Source organism: Mustela lutreola, chromosome 1, assembly GCF_030435805.1.
Source record: "Mustela lutreola isolate mMusLut2 chromosome 1, mMusLut2.pri, whole genome shotgun sequence".
NCBI classification, from domain to species: domain Eukaryota; kingdom Metazoa; phylum Chordata; class Mammalia; order Carnivora; family Mustelidae; genus Mustela; species Mustela lutreola.
In genome coordinates this window covers 38,884,059-38,903,847 of record NC_081290.1, presented here as the reverse complement: position 1 = coordinate 38,903,847, position 19,789 = coordinate 38,884,059, and positions in this window count along the sequence as shown.

Sequence of the window (19,789 nt, the reverse complement as noted above, 5' to 3'; positions counted from 1 at the left end):
TCCCCAAACCCTCAAGTGACATATAGCAAAGATGGAAATATTAGAATGGATGAAGAAATATTTGAATGCTGTGTACAGATGGCAACAGCCTTGAATTAAAAAAGAAGAAAAGACCTCCTAAAAATAGAGAAATACACCTCTATTTTAGAGGATTCTATTTACAGAGAGTATATACTCAAAGATTACCATAAAAACTTCCATAATTAGAGGCCCTAAGAAAAAAATAGAGCATTAGGACTTTAATTTTATCTTGGATCATTTTAAACTTTATAATAATTAAAGAAGGTAAAATGGATAGTATATTCATTAGGATTTTCCAGGTAAACGAAACCATAGGGGATACACAAATAAATATAAATGTATTCATTTTTGATAAGAATTGACACACACGATTATGGAGACAGAGAAGATATCCTATCTGCCATCTATGAGCTAGAGAACTGGGAAGGCCAGTGGTATACTTCGGTCTGAGTCCAAAGGCTTGGGACCCAGGGGTGCCAATGTCTAAAGGCAAGAGAAGAAGAATGTCTCTGCTTAGGAAGCTAATTTACCTTTCCTACTGCTTTTTTGTTTTATTCAAGTCCTCAGTGGATTATATCATGCCTAGCCACATTGGTGAGGGCCACCTTCTTTACTCAGTCTACTAATTCAAATGCTAATCTCTTCCAGAAACACCCTTCCAGACATACTTAGAAATGTTTTACCAGCTTATTGGGCTCCCCTAGCCTTACCAAATTGAGACATAAAATTGGTAGTATAAGTCAAAGCACAGACTTTTAATGTGAATTAACTTAAATTAATTTCATGTCTTGGTACTTACTACCTATGTGACACTGGGCAATTGTATACATCTCAACAAATGGCTTTTATTGAGTGATGATAACTTTTATATAATAAGAATAATGTGTTTGTACTGGAAGAGACCGTAAAGAGACTATAAAACTCATCTTATCAATAAGTAACAAGTAAGTCTCATCTTTATTGGAAGCTCTAAATAATTGATCATGATGGCCCAGAACGTTGTACAAAAATTTTGAGTCACAGTTATGACATATCAGTGAAAAGTGTTATTATCAATTAACAGTGACTGCTCTAGACACAGAATAGGGAGAGTTAAGTGACATGGATTCACCAATTCCCATCTCTTATAAAAGCCCCTCCTTTGAAACTTCTCATTCTATCTTACAAAACAAAAAACTTAAACATAAAGAGATCATATATCTGATAAAAATATGGGACTATCTGCTAGTTTTTTGTTATTATCATATTCTGCTCCATTTCTGTTGCCACTTGGATTCTTAAGCAATAAATTTATTTTTGCACACATTCTTCTAGATATACATTTAAATTGAAAATGCAGGATTTTTATATGATGCAAAAGTAAAAAGAGATAGAAATAGAATTACTGGGGGTTAAATCTTTAAGTTTAAATTTCTTTTATTAGTAATAATGACAGTGAGTTACTGTAATTATAGAGAACACTATAAAAATCAAATAGAAAGAGATAAGATATAGTCAAGAGGCTTGAACCTATCCTGTTTTATTTTTTAAAATCTTTCATATTTATAAGCTAAGAAGAAGCAATTTCAAGTATGACAAAGTCAGATTATTCCAGTGTATTCCATAGGTCATTTGAATAACTCCTTTGCATTTAGCTTCCATTCTGACAAATCTCAATTCATGGATCTGTGTTCTGCAGATATACCATAAATAAAAGTATATTGGTTGTCTCACCTATTCCTAGGATCAGTCCATGGGTGCCTTCTCCTTTCATTTTATTGGCAAGTACACCATCCAATAGGAACCATACTTCCTCTATGGCCCAAGAGGCTGGTGTTTGAAGAGCTAAATGGCAGGCTTTCAACATTCCCTGACATGGCATTTCCTGAATGGCAATCTCTGTCTCCTTTTTCTTGTTCCACAATATTTCCTTCATAAATATTTCACTTCATAAACACACATGATTTTTTTAAATGTGTTATCTCAATCTTTTCTCAGATTCTCCCACCACATGTATTGTGTATTCATAAGGAACCTTCCCTAGAGGAGGTTTGGGAAAGAATATTAATTTCTAATTTTCATTTTATTTTTATACAATTTTACCAATCATATAATTTTAAAATGAAACAGTATATTTACTTTTAAAGAAATGAAATAGTTGTGTGAAGGTTATCATTGTCCTTTAAATTTCTCTATAATTTTTCCTGGTTATTTAGGCAGTTATTAATGAAAGAGCCTCACACTGAATGATACGTAAGTTACTAATGAGATTCTAATGTGAATCATGATAAATCAATTACTTATTTGATATTAAGAAGATATTTTATAACATATTCTGAGCTCAACATGATATTGGTATTCCCTTTTAATATTTCTGTTAGCTTCTTAGCTTTATGTTTAAGCAATTTCCTTTAGATTTGTTCTCAGAATCATAATATGCATCCTTAATTTATCACAACTATTTAATGTTAACACTGTATTATTTCACTGTAAAATGTAAGAAACTTGCATAAAATGTAAAATTGTAATGGCAATTTTATTATGTCCCTTTCATAGTACTTTAACTGTTGTATATGTTATATCAACACACATTGCAAAACCTCATAATTCAATATAATAATTGTTTCTTAAAAGTAGCATTATATTTTTAAAATAGAGAAATTCTACTTCGTGCACATCCCTATATATTTACCATGTTAGTGTTCCTTTTTATTCTTCTTATGGATCTGAGTTTCCATCTGGTCATTTTCTTTTAGACTAAAACTTCCTTTAGCATTTTTTGTGTGCAGATTTGTTAGCAAAGAATCGTCCCATGGTTCTTTAGAGAAAAATGCCTTTATTTTGCCTTCATTTCCAAAGGATACGTTTGCAGGATCTAGAATTTTTTTTTTTGATGACAGAATTTTCACCCCTTTCAACACATTAAAGTCATTTTACTGTTTCTGCTACGCATGTTTTCTTGTGGGGATTCAGCTGTTATTCTTGTATCTCCTATCTAATGAGTTTTTTTCTCCCCAGTTGCTTTTAAGATTTTTATTTTTTAATCTACAGTTTTATGCCACTTGACTATGATGTGCCAATATGTGGTTTTGTTTTATTCTGGTAATGTTCTCTTGAAAATCTTGGATCATGGGTTATAGTCTTTGAATAATTTATATGTAGCAAACTTTTCCTTTAGGTGTTGGGTCTCCTTGTCTTCAACATGTAGAAGACAAAATAATCTCTTACTTTACACCTATTCACATCCCATTCTCTAAGATAACCAGCATTAATTATCTGATGGACATTTTTTAACTTCTGTTTGTGTTCCTTAATACATGTATTTATTCTAATATATTAATATTACATCTACTGTTCTGGACTTAACATTCATTATTTAGTGAAATATTGTAACAGTCTCTCCAGGTAAATAGTATCTAAGAAATATCTAGATCACTTCCTTAAATAGTTACATAGTTAATCCACACCAAGTATATAGCAAAATTAATTCAACCATTCCTTCACAAATATTCAAGTAGTTTCCAGTTTGTTCCCACTCTGTTTAATTATAAGTAAAAGTATGATTGTATTTGTATTTTAGGAAGACCACTCTGCCCCATACATAGAAGACAGGAAATCTATAAACTTAAAAGAAAAGTCAGCTGCATAGAATATATTTATTTTAAACAAAGTGGTCTAAAGATTCGGAGAAATCATTTGGAAAGAAATATCTGGATTAAGACTTGGTAGTTGAGTAGGAATTAGGACAAAAAAGGCTTCTAGACAGGTAGTGCTATATGGGGAGTACAGATGGTTCATTTCTAAAAATTTGAAATGAGAGACAAAAATGACAGATGATGGCACCTAACTGATGCTCAGAGGCCAGACAGTAAAAGTCCCACACATGAATTGGTCTTAAAGACTACACTTTTAGCTGTTTTTTCTATTTCAAGTATATCAAAATAATACTGTTATTTTAACTTGTGTTTTCATTCTTTTTCTTGGTCTGTGCAAAAAGGAGCATGATTCAACTCAGTTTTATTTTCCTTCAAATTATTAAGGGTAGTAAAACTTTTAAAGCAGAAAGGAAAATGAATGTAGGCTAAATAATCATTTAATGTGAACTATAACTATCAATTATAGAAATTAGTTAATTAAATTAAATATCTGCCAACAGTTCTATACCTTCATATTATTTTCAAGATTTTCTATCAAAACAGTCTCATTAAATTTTCTATGTTAATCAGAAATGTTTAGCATTTAATTTTGCCTAACATTGCCTTGCATTTAGGTTTTGGATTCTTTTTTCATTATAATTTTGAAGCAATTAACTCACAAGGAAAAAAAAGCAATTTGCAGGTTTGTATAATTACACAGATGTTAGTCTGCTACACTAGAAAGAAAAAAAATAGCAGGATTCTAAGATTCTCCTTCTAAGAGAAAATAGAGACAAGAACATGAATACTTAAGTTCTTCTTTGCTTTATAATTCCTATAAGTCTATTTTTTTAAAATTGCACACAGTACATTGAGATTAATAGAAGTGTGGTATAGAAAGCTATTTCTGAGCTCCTGAGATTAGCCTAAGTGAGTTAAAAAACTAATTAGTGTATGGGAATAAACATAGTTATAAAAAACATAATAAACCTTTATAGATGATTTACCCTTTTCTATACCTTACTCTTATATAAAATTAAAAACAGAAAATCAAAGATAAAGAAATATTTTCCATTCAGCTGTACCAAAGTCTAAGAACTTAAATTTGAGATCACTTTATCAGCTGATTTTTCTTTGTTGTAAGGATTTTAAATATGCAGCTTTGGATACCCTTAGAAAGGTAGATATAAACCTGAATTCTTACATAGCTATTTAATCATTCCTGGCATAAATGTCCCTCAAACTTGCTCTGAAACAGTGTTGTGCACAGAGTATTGTCCATTACATATGTCTGTTTATATTAGAGGGATGCTCTTCTGGTGTTTTAGTTTAATAATCATTGAAATTACCTGCATGTATAAAACAAAATAATTTGTTATTATACATATTATTTATTCCACATATAGCATCTACTCTTACAAAGCCCTTAACCTGTTGGCTACATTAGTCTGCTGACATAACAGTATAAATTCTGTTGACAAGATTATATTTAATTAATCAGTGTCATTATTATTTCATAGTTTTGAAATGACCTAGCTGAATTGTATAACCTTATATAATGTAGTCAGTATTAAGATATCTTCTTACTTCTTTCCATCAGTGAATTCTAAAGGAACTTTCCTGTTGGTTTGCCCCTAGATTATTAATAAAGCAGCTAATATATGACCTTATTCATCTTTGACAATGGCAAACCAGGATTTCCACTGAGATGCTACAACTTGCATTTTCAAAAGTAAGCTAGGATTACCAATGATGAAACTTTAGAAGTTTCAGAATTCAGGTTCACCCTGAGTAAGCTTGGATGCTTACCTGAAGCCTATTCAAATCTTCTGAATTGGTAAAAACGAGCTGTAAATGTCACAAAACAGACTTTCTCATGAGATTTACTGTACTCTAGCTTCTGTTCCAAACCCAGAATACCAAGAGGACAATTTCTCTTACAATGTCCTTGTGGCATTTTTTCAAGTCTTAAATCAAAAGGTGAGAACAGAAATGCAAGGGCAAAAAAAGAAAAAAAAAAAGACAGAATCCAAATTTATTTAAGTATTTGCTTTTATTTTAGTTTAAAAAATGGAGATGTCAAAACTGGAAAAAAATATTTTATTCCTACTGAAATTTTAAAACCTAAAATGTGTCTGAGTCTAGTTTTCTCATTTAGAGAAAATATGAAATTAATGATACTTGTGTCATTAATATGTTTTCAAGATTAATTTAAAAAATCAGGTTACAAAACTGTACTTCTATTCTCTGAGAAGCCATCCTGCCAACATGGATATTGAGCAAGTCTAGAAACACTTACTATGTAAGCATATTCAAGTCTTATGCTGAAAAGCAATGACAGAATTCAAGACAAATGCTACATCTCTATGATTTTAGTTATAAATGTATATATATGGAGTTTACATTTTTACATATTTTTATTGTAAATATTAATTAAATGGAATACTTGGCATGGTAACTGACAGTAATAACATAACAGGTAAGCATATACAAACTTACAGACACACTTCCTTCATTTGATTATCAAGGTTGCCTTTTATTTGTTATCTGATATTATTACTCAAATTATCTGAGGGTTTCTGGTTCCCAATCTTTAAATATGAATAATGGTAACACTTAATTTACTAATAATGATGAATTTAAGAGACAACTATTAATCTCTTAGCACAATGTTAAGCATTAAATGAGGATTAGTGTCTATTATTATTATTATTACTATTATTATTGTTATTATTATTCTCATGTATTCTATACTTCAAGAAATGTAGAAGTGGAGTTGATAAGTTTTTAGCTTCCTGACTTCAAATATTACATTTCCACATTCTGCAAATTACCCCTCTTTGAAAGTCATGTCATCTATCCACTACTCTCCACTCTTCCACTTTTCTGTCACACACTTTCTGATTAGTCCCTACTCATTCATCAAGGACATAAACTTTGTTCCATTTTATACATACATTCCTATAGATATACTGTGAAATGTAAAAACTACAGAAAATTTTTCCAAATTTGAAATCACTAATATCTGAACCCATCCTCCTATCTTTTTAGGTCTCTTACTCTCAGGTTCTTTGACATCTTATTTCCAAAGTCTTAATTTCAGACCATTCAAACTGATTAACCTACTGCAGCACTCCCCCAATACTTGGAATAATTAATGCTTATAGAAATACTATCCATATATGTGAAATATTCCAGAACTATGCCCTTAATGACCTTTATCATTTCCATCACCCCTTCTTTATCGATGACCGCTGTTATTGATTCAATAAGTTTTTGTTGACTACCTCTTCTGGGGCAAAGACTGCCCTGCCTAGCAGGGATGGAGTAATGAACACAGAGTACATGGTGCTTTCCCTCTTCAAGCTGAGTGCCTTATAAAGGAGACCCGGTTTTAACAAACAATCACACAACTTAAGACATTGCATGAGTGTAATGGGCTAAAGTCAATGGAAGTGAGAGAAAATAAAATAAAAACACCTATTTTTAAAGAATATAGGTATCTTTGAGGATTTGAGACTTAAATTGAGACTTAAGGATTAGTAAAATATGCATAAGATAATGAGAATCAAGGGTGGGCAGAATGAGACATGCCACATGGTAGAAACAGCAGGCATCAAGACCCTGAGATGCAAGACTTTGTTATAAAATAAGGGTGTTATAAGGAAAATCAGGGCCATATGGCATAAGGTGTCTTTTTTTTAAATTTTTTTATTTTTTATAAACATATATTTTTATCCCCAGGGGTACAGGTCTGTGAATCGCCAGGTTTACACACTTCACAGCACTCACCAAAGCACATACCCTCCCCAGTGTCCAGTGCAGAGATAATCTCAACTGGACTAGAATAGAAATCTGTATTAAAAAAAAATAAAACCTTAATGAGTGACAAGATAAAAATACTTCTTAAGAAGATCATTCTGTCTCTGAGACTTTTGGATTGAGAAAGGTAAATCAAGATGATATACATACTGAGAGTAAATCAAGATGACAAATCAGAAAGCTCTATGGCAGTACCTTGGGAGACAGGGAACATAAAATGCCTCGGGAATGAGACATATTTTGTAGCTGGAACTGAACTGGATGTAATGTTGAAAGACTGTTGAAATCAAGAATGATTTCCAGGTTTGTTCCATGAGCAACTCAGTATGTATTGTTAGCATTGATGGGAAAGTCTGAAGGAGAAGCACAATCTGTACTTCCATTTCAGATTTCCAGTGTATACTTGCTATCTCACTTTGTTATCCTGCTGGTTCTGCATGATCAAAATATTCAAACTTAACCAAATTGGTTCCTATTCTCTCTTTCTCTCTCTCTCTCTCTACACACACACACACACACACACACACACACACACACACACGTGTATATAAATGTATATTTGTATTTGTATGTATATACATATATTTGTGTGTATTTATAGGTGATGTATTTGTATATAAGCATATGCATATATGTGTGTATGTATATTTGTGTGTGTATATATATATACATATGTGTGTGTGTGTATGTGTGTGTATAGATGTATAAACTTATTAAAAGCAAGTGGTAAAATCTGTTCCAAAAACCACAATCTATTACAAGGATACCACTTTACATTTGAATAGTGAGGTCTATTTTGGTGGGTATTTTTAAATTCACTGTCACATTTCTCCCTAAAACATGGCCACTAGATATGATTGGTGTAAAGGCTAAGTTGTATACATCTGCTGAACGAAGTTCAGAATAAACAAATAATTTATTTAATTCAAGACCCCAAACCTAGATGAAATCAGATCTAGTATCAAAGACTTGTGATTCTAACCACAAATTTAGCAAAAATATATAATATATACTTGTAGTCAAAGTTCTAATGTTACAGTTCTAACCCTATGATGGCCTTTAATTAATTTGTTATTCAATAAAAAAAATATAGTGAATGGTTATATACAGTAGGAACTGCAAAGGATGCTAGAGATTTATAACTGGAAAAACACAATCCATGAACCCAAAGAGCTTGTTATCTTTATTTCATGAGCCATGACAAGCCACTTAACATTTCTGAATCAGTGTCTTAAACTTTAAAATAAGGATACGAAGTAATAGTTGGTTAATATATTGAGTATTTTCAAGTATGTGTAGAGAGAGGGAGGAGAAAGAGAAGCAGAGGGAGAAGGAAGTAAGGGAAAGACAAAAAGAAGTATTTTGTTATGAGAACAGGAGATTTAGGAGTAGTAATGCTATGATCTCTGAATTTAGACTGTGTTTTTTATCCAAGGTCTAAAATTATTATCTTTGACAACAATATTATAATAGCAAACTTTTAGCTTGTTCTTACTAGGTGCCAGATGATGTTCTAAGTTGTGCATGGATATTAACTCGTAATCCTCATAACCTCTCTGTGTGTTATGCATTACTATATTGCATTGTTAAGCACATAAGGTTTAAATAATGTCCAAATTTAAGGACCTGATAGAAAACAGGGCCAGCTTTGAAGTTCAGGCAGTTTGAGTTTATATTTTTAACTACTGCATTATGTATTACTTGTAATCTCCACATCTTTTTTTTTTCTTACCTGTGGAAATAATGAACATATTATAGTGCCTATTTCATAAGGTTGTTGTTAAAATTAATGAAAATGTATACAGCACTTAAGATCAAAACCAGGTCATGATAAATTCCCAATAGATATTAGTTATTATATATTTTGTGTATTTAAAATGTATAAAACAGGGATGCCTGGGTGGCTCAGTTGATTAAGCCGCTGCCTTTGGCTCAGGTCATGATTCCAGCATCCTGGGATCGAATCCCACATTGGGCTCCTTGCTCAGCGGGAGCCTGCTTCTCTGTCTGCCTCTGCCTGCCATTCTGTCTGCCTGTGCTCACTCTGACAAATAAATAAATAAAATCTTAAAAAAAATAAAAATAAAAATAAAATGCATAAAACATGTTTTGACTAATGACTACTTGTTCATCAAAAATGATTACCATATGTAAAATAGTTTCTCTTTTTATAATCTATTTTTTTTTCTTCCTGACTAATCGAATCTACCAAAATGGTCAAGCAAGTTTCTATTAATAAAAACAAAGGCAATTTGAGTTTTGAGTTATTTAATAAACAGTTTTTTTTTTTAACTACATGCCTTTTTTTTAAGATTTATTTATTTATTTATTTGACAGAGAGAGATCACAAGTAGGCAGAGAGGCAGGCAGAGAGAGAGGAAGGGAAGCAGGCTCCCTACCGAGCAGAGAGCCTGATGCGGGACTCGATTCCAGGACTCTGAGATCATGGCCTGAGCCGAAGGCAGCGGCTTAACCCACTGAGCCCCCCAGGCGCCCCAATAAACATTTTTAAATATGAAAAAATAAAAGATCCCTGTGGAAAAACTTCTACTAAATCTTTAATTTCTCTAATCACCTATAATTCTAGATCTCACCACACTTTTATTTCTTTTTCTTTTTTTTAGACTTTATTTATTTATTTTGAGAGAGGGAGAGTACTCACTGCAATCACATATGTGAGCACGGGAGAAGGGGAGGGGCAGAGAGAGGGAGAAGCAGACTCTCCACAGAGCAGGGAGCCCCATGTGGGACTTGATCCCAGGACCCTGAGATCATGACCTGAGCTAAAAGCAAATGCTTAACCAACTGAGCCACCCAGGTGCCCCTATTTCTCTTTTTCTTTATTTCTGTCATACAGTCATCAAATGTCCACAACATCTAAAACTGTCAGCCTTTCTTTTAATAACTATTACCAAGGGCAATAACAGAGAGGTGGTGCTGGGATGCTGACAGGCAGAGATGTGACAGGATACCGTGCAAGGAGAATTGGGTAAGATTTGAACACTAAGGTATAAGAAACAATTCAGGCACTATTTCCTTTTTTAAGGAGAATGTTGTAGAGGATTTATTTAAAATAAATTCTCTGAGTAGGAAAAGACATGGTCAACAAATTAAAGGTGTAATTGAAAAATTAGAAATTATAGACTCATAATTGTGCTAGCAGAAGCATGCAGGTTAAGTTCCAGTTTCACTTAGCAACATAGGATACCTCTAGGTTCCCCACTTCAAGATGTCTCCTCTCATCCAGGAAGCCTCTTTACCTGTCCCAACAAGTAGGTTTAAACTGAGATATTGGCCAGTTCTCTGAAAGAAAGAAATGGCTATTTGCTAAAGCTCCCTTGGGTCTTGATTCTCTAGTTCTTAAGCCTAGAATGACTGGTATTTTTTATTGAAATGTAAACCAACTATAAAGCTTAAGTAATAGCTGTAACAGAAAAATCAGGATTTTTACAAACTAAGATGTCAAACTTATATTATACAAAATATATCAAAATTTTTTATTTCCATCATCTCTACTGAGATTTGTCCCTCCTCATTATCCCAAAGACATCCGTCTGACATTTTTATTTGTATTTCATCTATCAGTAATAAACAAAGAAATGAGGTAGAAAACATTAATAAAACAATAGCTCAAGGTGTATGATACATTGATGAAATGTCAACAGGCAGCCTCCACCTTTGGAATCTATGTGACAGATTTAGTGCAATAAAACATGGTCAGAAAACAGGAAAAGCCAAAAAAAGAAGTGGGGTAGAGAAACTGATTTAAAAATGCACCAAAATGTTTCTCCTTTGTTTTTCTTTATGGAAGGACATGACATTTAATTAAAGTTATAAATATAAATGTAAACAAATGATTTATCAACAGTGTTCTTATGGTCTCAAATGAACATGAGAGATTTCAAACATCTATTGATTTCTTATAGAAAAATAAAACTATTATAGCTTTTCCCTTTGAGTCATATTGAGACTTATAATTAGGTATATAATTATTATATCTATATTCCATAACTAGTTTTAGTTAATTAAAAAAATTTCCTCTGAAGATTTAATTTTATTAAAAATTTTATTTATGAGAGAGAGAGACAGAGACAGAGACAGCACAAGCAGGAGGAGAAGAAGAAGCAGACACGCTGTTGGCCCAGGATCCCAAAGCAGGACTTGATCCTGGGACCTGGAGATCATGAGCTGAAGGCAGAGGCTCAGCTATCTGAGCCACCCAGGCACTCCCTCGGAAGCTTTTTAAATTATATCCTGTAAATGTATAACTTTAATACATTTATATTTACTTTGGTTATTTGTAAATGCATATATATTTGTTTAACTGTACATATTATAATCTGTTCAAAAAGATCCTAAAATATATAATATTTAGGTATCAAGGGAAACTTAATTAAATTAAATAAGGCTCTAAAATCTTGGGGCACCTGGGTGGCCCAGGTGTTAAGCACCTGCCTTCAGCTCAGGTCATGGTCCCAGGGTCCTGAAATAGAGCCCATTGTCAGGCTCCCTGTTCAGCAGGGAGTTTGCTTCTCCTTCTCCCTCTGCCTGCTACTCCACCTGCTTGTGCTATCTCTTTCTCTCAAATGGATAGATTATCAAATGGATAAAGAAAAAATCTCTATGTGTCCCTGTATTTCAAAAGTAAGTAGCATGGAGGAGTCAAGATGGCAGAGAAGTAGCAGGCTGAGACTATATCACGTAGCGAGAGATCAGCTAGATAGCTTATCAAACCATTGCAAACACCTACAAATCCAAAGGGAGATCAAAGAGAAGAACAGCAATTCTAGAAGCAGAAAATCGACTGCTTTCTGAAAGGTAGGACTGACAGAGAAGTGAATTCAAAGTGATGGGAAGATAGACCGTGGGGGGAAGAGCTGGCTCCCAGCAAGCCTTGGAGCAATGGAGCACTAAATAAGCCTTTTAAAAGTCTACTCCATTGAGGGACATCACTCCAAAGGCTAAACGAGGATGAAGTCCATGCGGGGTCAGTGTGACCCCAGTCCCGCAGGGTCACAGAAGGATGGGGGGTGTCTGAGTGTCACAGAGCTCACAGGTATTAGACCAGGGAAGCCGGCTACAAAGACAGAGCCAAGGAGTGAGCTCTCAGCTTGGGGTTACCTTAAACGGGTCGCAGGCTGGGTAAGCTCGGAGCGCGGCCACTTTTCTCTGAGGGCGCACTGAGGAGTGGGGCCCCGAGCTCTTGGCTCCTCTGGCCTGGAGATTGGGAGACCACCATTTTCATTCCCGTCCTCTAGAACTCTACAGAAAACCATCAGGGAACAAAAGCTCCAGAAAGCTAACCCAAGCAGATTACTTAGCCTGGCCCCGATAATGGTGGTGCAATTCTGCCTCAGGCAAAGACACTTGAGAATCACTACAACAGGGCCCTCCCCTAGAAGATCAACAAGAAGTCCAGCCAAGACCAAGTTCACCTACCAAGGAGAACAGCAGAAATCCAGAGGAGGAGAAAGCGAAGCACGGAACTCAAGGCTTTCTCCCCATGATTCCTTAGTCTTGTGGTTAATTTATTTTTTAATTTTTTTTTTCTTCTGCTAAATTTTTTTTTCACTTTTACGCTTTTCTTTTTTAACGTTTTTAAACTAGTTTATCTAATTTTTTTCTTTTTTATATTTTTTCTTTATTTGATTTCTTTTTAAAATTTTTCTTTTTTCTGAACTTCTTTTTAGCCCCTTTCTACCCCCCTTCCATGATTTGGGGTCTCTTCTGGTTTGGTTAAAGCACATTTTCCTGAGGTCTTTGCCACCCTTTTAGTATTTTATTTAATCCTTTCATATACTCATAACTGGACAAAATAACAAGGCGGAAAAACTCACCAAGAAACAGAACAAGAGGCAGTACCAAAGGGCTAGGGACCTAATCAATACAGACATTGGTAATATGTCAGATCTAGAGTTCAGAATAACGATTCTCAAGGTTCTAGCGGGGCTCAAAAAAGGTATGGAAGATATTAGAGAAACCTCTTTGGAGAGATAAAAGCAACTTCTGGAGAAACAAAAGAATTAAAATCTAACCAAATTGAAATAAAAAAAGCCATTAATGAGGTGCAATAAAAAATGGAGGCTCTTACTGCTAAGATAAATGAGGCAGAAGAATGAACTAGTGATATAGAAGACCAAATAACAGAGAATAAAGAAGCTGAGCAAAAGAGGGACAAACACGTACTGGACCACAAGGGGAGAATTCGAGAGATAAGTGACACCATAAGATGAAACAACATTAGAATAATTGGGATTCCAGAAGAAGAAGAAAGAGAGAGGGAAGCAGAAGGTATATTGGAGTGAATTATTGTAGAGAATTTCCCTAATATGGCAAAGGGAACAAGCATCAAAATTCAGGAGGTGTAGAGAACCCCCCTCAAAATCAACAAGAATAAGTTCACACCCCATCACCTAATAGTAAAATTTACAAGTCTTAGTGATAAGAGAAAATCCTGAAAGCAGCCCAGGAAAAGAAGTCTGTAACATACAATGGTAAAAATATTAGATTGGCAGCAGACTTATCCACAGAGATCTAGCAGTCCAGAAACAACTGGCAGGAGATATTCAAAGCACTATACTATATCCAGCTAGACTATCATTGAAAATAGAAGGAGAGATAAGAAGCTTCCAGGACAAACAAAAACTGAAAGGATTTGCAAACACCAAACGAGCTCTACAGGAAATATTGAAAGGCATCCTCTAAGCAAAGTGAGATCCTAAAAGTAGTAGATCAGAAAGGAACAGAGACAATATACAGTAACGATCCCATTACAGGCAATACAATGACACTAAATTCATATCTCTCAATAGTTACCCTGAATGATAATGGGCTAAATGCCCCAATCAAAAAATACAGGGTATCAGAATGGATAAAAAACCAAAACCCACTAATATGGTGTCTACAAGAAACTCATTTTAGAACCAAAGACACGTCCAAATTTAAAGTGAGGGGGTGGAAAACAATTTACCATGCTAATGGACATCAAATGAAAGCTGGGGTGGCAATCATTAGATCAATTAAATTTTAAGCCAAAGACTATAATACAAGATGAGGAAGGACACTATATCATAATCAAAGAATCTGTCCAACAAGAAGATCTAACAATTTTAAATAACTATGCCCCTAACATGGGAGCAGCCAACTACATAAACCAATTAAAATCAAAATCAAAGAAACAAATCGACAAAAATACAATAATAGTAGGGGAATTTAACACTTCCCTCACTAAAATGGACAGATTATTCAAACAAAAGATCAACAAGGAAATAAAGGCCTTAAATGACACACTGGACCAGATGGACATCACAGATATATTCAGGACATTTCATCCCAAAGCAACAGAATACACATTCTTCTCTAGTGAACATGGAACATTCTCCAGAATAGATCATATCCTGGGTCATAAATCAGGTCTCAACTGGTATCAAAAGATTGGAATCATTCCCTGCATATTTTCAGACCACAATGCTTTGAAGCTAGAACTCAATCACAAGAGGAAATGTGGAAAGAACCTGAATACATGGACACTAAACAGCATCTTTCTAAAGAATGAATGGGTCAACCAAAAAATTAAAGAAGAATTGAAAGAATTGATGGAAACAAATGATAATGAAAACACAACAGTTCTAAATCTGTGGGACATAACAAAGGCAGTCCTGAGAGGAAAATATATAGCAGTACAAGCCTTTCTCAAGAAACAAGAAAGGTCTCAAATACACAACCTAACCCTACACCAAAAGGAGCTGGAGAAAGAACAAGATGGAAACCCTAAACACAGCAGAAGAGGAATAATAAAGATAAGAGCAGAAATCAAAGAAATAGAAACCCAAAAATCAATAGAACAAATCAATGAAACTAGGAGCTGGTTCTTTGAAAGAATTAATAAGATTGATAAACCGTTGGCCAGACTTATCAAAAAGAAAAGTGAAAGGACACAAATAAGTAAAACCATGAATGAAAGAGGAGAGATCACAACTAACTTCAAAGAAATACAAACAATTATAAGAACATACTATGAGCAACTCTACGCCAACAAATTTGACAATCTAGAAGAAATGGATGTATTCCTAGAGGCATATAAACTACCACAACTGAACCAGGAAGAAATAGAAAACCTGAACAGACCCCTACCAAGTAAGGAGATTGAAACAGTCATCACAAATCTCCAAACAAACAAAAGCCCAGGGCCAGACGGCTTTCCAGGGAAAGTCTACCAAACATTTAAAGAAGAACTAATTCCTATTCTCCTAAAATTGTTCCAAAACATAGAAATGAAAGAAAACTTCCAAACTTCCAAACTCATTTTATGAGGCCAGCATCACCTTGATCCCAAAACCAGACAAGCATCCCATCAAAAAAGAGAATTACAGACCAGTGTCCTTGATGAGCACAGATGCAAAAATTCTCACCAAAATACTAGCCAATAGAATCCAACAGTACATTAAAAGGATTATTCACCACGACAAAGTGGGATTTATTTCAGGGCTGCAAGGTTGGTTCAACATCCACAAATAAATCAATGTGATACAACACATTAATAAAAGAAAGAACAAGAACCCTATGATACTCTCAATAAATGCTGAAAATGCATTTGACAAAGTGCAGCATCCCTTCCCGACCAAAACTCTACAAAGTGTAGGGATAGAGGGCACATACCTCAATATTATCAAAGCCATCTATGAAAAACCCACTGCAAATATCATTCTTAATGGAGGAAAACTGAAAGCTTTTCCTCTAAGGTCAGGAACACGGCAGGGATGTCCATTATCACCACTGATATTCAACATAGTACTAGAAGTCCTAGCCTCAGCAATCAGACAACAAAAGGAATTAAAGACATCCAAATCGGCAAAGAAAAAGTCAAACTATCACTCTTTGAAGATGATATGATACTATAAGTGGAAAACCCAAAAGGCTCCACTCCAAAACTGCTACAACTTGTACAGAAATTTAGTCAAGTGTCCAGATATAAAATCAATGCACAGAAAGCTGTTGCATTTCTCTACACCAACAATAAGACAGAAGAAAGAGAAATTAAGCAGTCAATCCCATTTACAATTGCACTCAAAACTATAAGATACCTAGGAATAAACCTACCTAAAGAGGCTAAGAATCTATACTCAGAAAATTATAAAGTACTCATGAAAGAAATTGAGGAAGACACAAAGAAATGGAAAAATGTTCCATGCTCCTGGATTGGAAGAACAAATATTGTGAAAATGTCTATGCTATCTAAAGCAATCTACACACTTAATGCAATCCCTATCAAAATACCACCCATTTTTGTCAAAGAAATGGAACAAATAATCCTAAAATTTATATGGAACCATAAAAGACCTCGAATAGCCAAAGGAATATTGAAAAAGAAAGCCAAAGTTGGTGGCATCACAATTCCAGACTTTAAGCTCTATTACAAAGCTGTCATCATCAAGACAGCATGGTACTGACACAAAAACAGACACATAGATCAATGGAACAGAATAGAGAGCCCAGAAATAGGCCTTCAACTCTATGGTCAAATAATCTTCAACAAAGCAGGAAAGAATGTCCAATGGAAAAAAGACAACCTCTTCAATAGATGGTGTTGGAAAAATTGGACAGCCACATGCAGAAAAGTGAAACTGGACCATTTCCTTACACCACATACGAAAATAGACTCAAAATGGATGAAGGACCTCAATGTGACAAAGGGATCCATCAGAATCCTTGAGGAGAACATAGGCAGCAACCTCTTCAATCTCAGCTGCAGCAACATCTTCCTAGGAACATCACCAAAGGCAAGGGAAGCAAAGGCAAAAATGAACTATTGGGATTTCATCAAGATCAAAAGCTTTATTTTATTTTATTTTATTTTAAAGATTAATTTATTTATGACAGTCAGAGATAACAAGTAGGCATAGAGGCAGGCAGAGAGAGAGAAGAGGGGAAATAGGCTCCCTGCTGAACAGAGAGCCCAATGCTGGGCTTGATCCTAGAACCCTGGGATCATGACCTGAGCTGAAGGCTCAGGCTTTAACCCATTGAGCCACCCAGGTGCCCCAAGATCAAAATCTTTTGCACAGCAAAGGAAACAGTTAACAAAACCAAAAGACAACTGACAGAATGGGAGAAGATATTTGCAAACGACATATCAGATAAAGGGCTAGTGTACAAAATCTATAAAGAACTTAGCAAACTCAACCCCCAAAGAGCAAATAACCCAATCAAGAAGTGGGCAGAAGACATGAACAGACATATCTACAAAGAAGGCATCCAGATGGCCAACAGACACATGAAAAAGTGTTCCACATCACCCGGCATCAGGGAAATACAAATCAAAACCACAATGAGATATCACCTCACACCAGTCAGAATGGCTAAAATAAACAAGTCAGGAAATGACAGATGCTGGCGAGGATGTGGAGAAAGGGGAACCCTCCTACACTGTTGGTAGGAATGGAAGCTGGTGCAACCACTCTGGAAAACAGCATGGAGGTTCCTCAAAAGTTGAAAATAGAACTACCCTATGACCTAGCAATTGCACTACTGGGTATTTACCCTAAAGATACAAAAGTATTGATCTGAAGGGACACATGCACCCAAATGTTTATAGCAGCAATGTCTACAATAGCCAAACTATATAAAGAACCTAGATGTCCATCAACAGATGAATGGATAAAGAAGATGTGGTACAGATACACAATGGAATACTATGCAGCCATCAAAAGAAATGAAACCTTGCCATTTGCGATGATGTGGATGGAACTAGAGGGTATCATGCTTAGTGAAATAAGTCAGTCATAGAAAGACAACTGTCATATGTTCTTCCTGATATGAGGAAGTGGAGATGCAACATGGGGGCTTAAGTGGGTAGGAGAAGAATAAATGAAACAAGATGGGATTGGGAGGGAGACAAACCATAAGTGACTCTTAATCTCACAAAACAAACTGAGGGTTGCTGGGGAGAGAGGGGTAGGTTATGGATATAGGGGAGGCTAAGTGCTATGGTGAGTGATGTAAAGTGTGTAAACCTGGTGATTCACAGACCTGTACCCCTGGGGATAAAAATTCATTATATGTTTATAAAAAAATAAATTAAAAAAAAAAGAAAGTAAGCAGCACGTTAGAGTAAATGAGAATTTGATTACACTAAAGCTGTCTAGGACTTCAGTTATCACCAACCAACAGGTATGTTGTCACATTATTACAAATAAATATATATTTTTTAAAATTTTACTTATTTATTTATTTGAGAGAGATCAAGACAGAAATCAAGGGTGGGGTGGAGCAAAGGGAGAAGCAGACTCTCCACTGAACAGGGATCCCAGTGTGGGACTGGGCTTCATGACCCGAGCCAAAGGCAGACAATTAACCGACTGAGCCACCCAGGTGACCCACAAATGAATATTCTTTTAAAAAAATAACTAAAAAATGCAATTTTTATGTGATACAAATAAACTTTATGAAGGGGGCAGTCTTCTTTGACAGAGTTGCAAAATGGGAAAGAGGGCAAGGAGCTTTTACAGAATAAAGAATAAAAACAAGGAAGAGAAAGAAAATATCTGACTGGCTGGGACCACATTGTCATTTTGTTTGACATGGGAAGGTTCTCATGGGTTGGTTTGGTATTTGGGGATTGGCAGACGGAATATGTGGTGTTCAAGAAAACTACTTGAGTTTAGGTTTGCTGAATGGTACTCTGGACTTGTCCCCATCTTAAGCCTAGAAATTTATTTCAGTAACATAATTCAAACACTTAAGTGGTCCCCAAAATAAAAAGCTTCAATATAGATTGTAGGTATACCAAAAATAAATAAATAAATAAAGCTTTGAAATTAGATCATGCACATACTTTATTTTTTTAATCTTATTTAACAGTAAAATAAATTAGCGTTTGGAATGCAAGATGCTATATGCTTACATGCTAACAATGTCAAATATTCATCACCTACCTTCCAAAACAATAAAAATTTAGTAGAAAATACCTATAATGTTCACTTGAAGAAAATATAGTAAATTAGGAGTACTGTGTGAAGACATGATACTCTTTTTGAAAAGTAAATTTTAGTTCTACAAATTTAACTGGAACAAACGAAAAAAAATTAGAAACATGTTCTGTATTAATAAAATAATTCTTGAACTTTAATGTTCATTAGTAGAAATTTTAAAAGTTATAGCTGTATATAACATAGAATATTAAAAAGTCATAAAGCAGGTATATATCTGTAAACATTTCCTTTATGTACAGTAATTGAGAAAGTCTGGTTTCAAGATAAAATGTGTTGTAAGACAAGTTGATATTAGAGGTAAATGGATAGGTAAGATAGGTAGACAGAAAGTTATGAAATAAT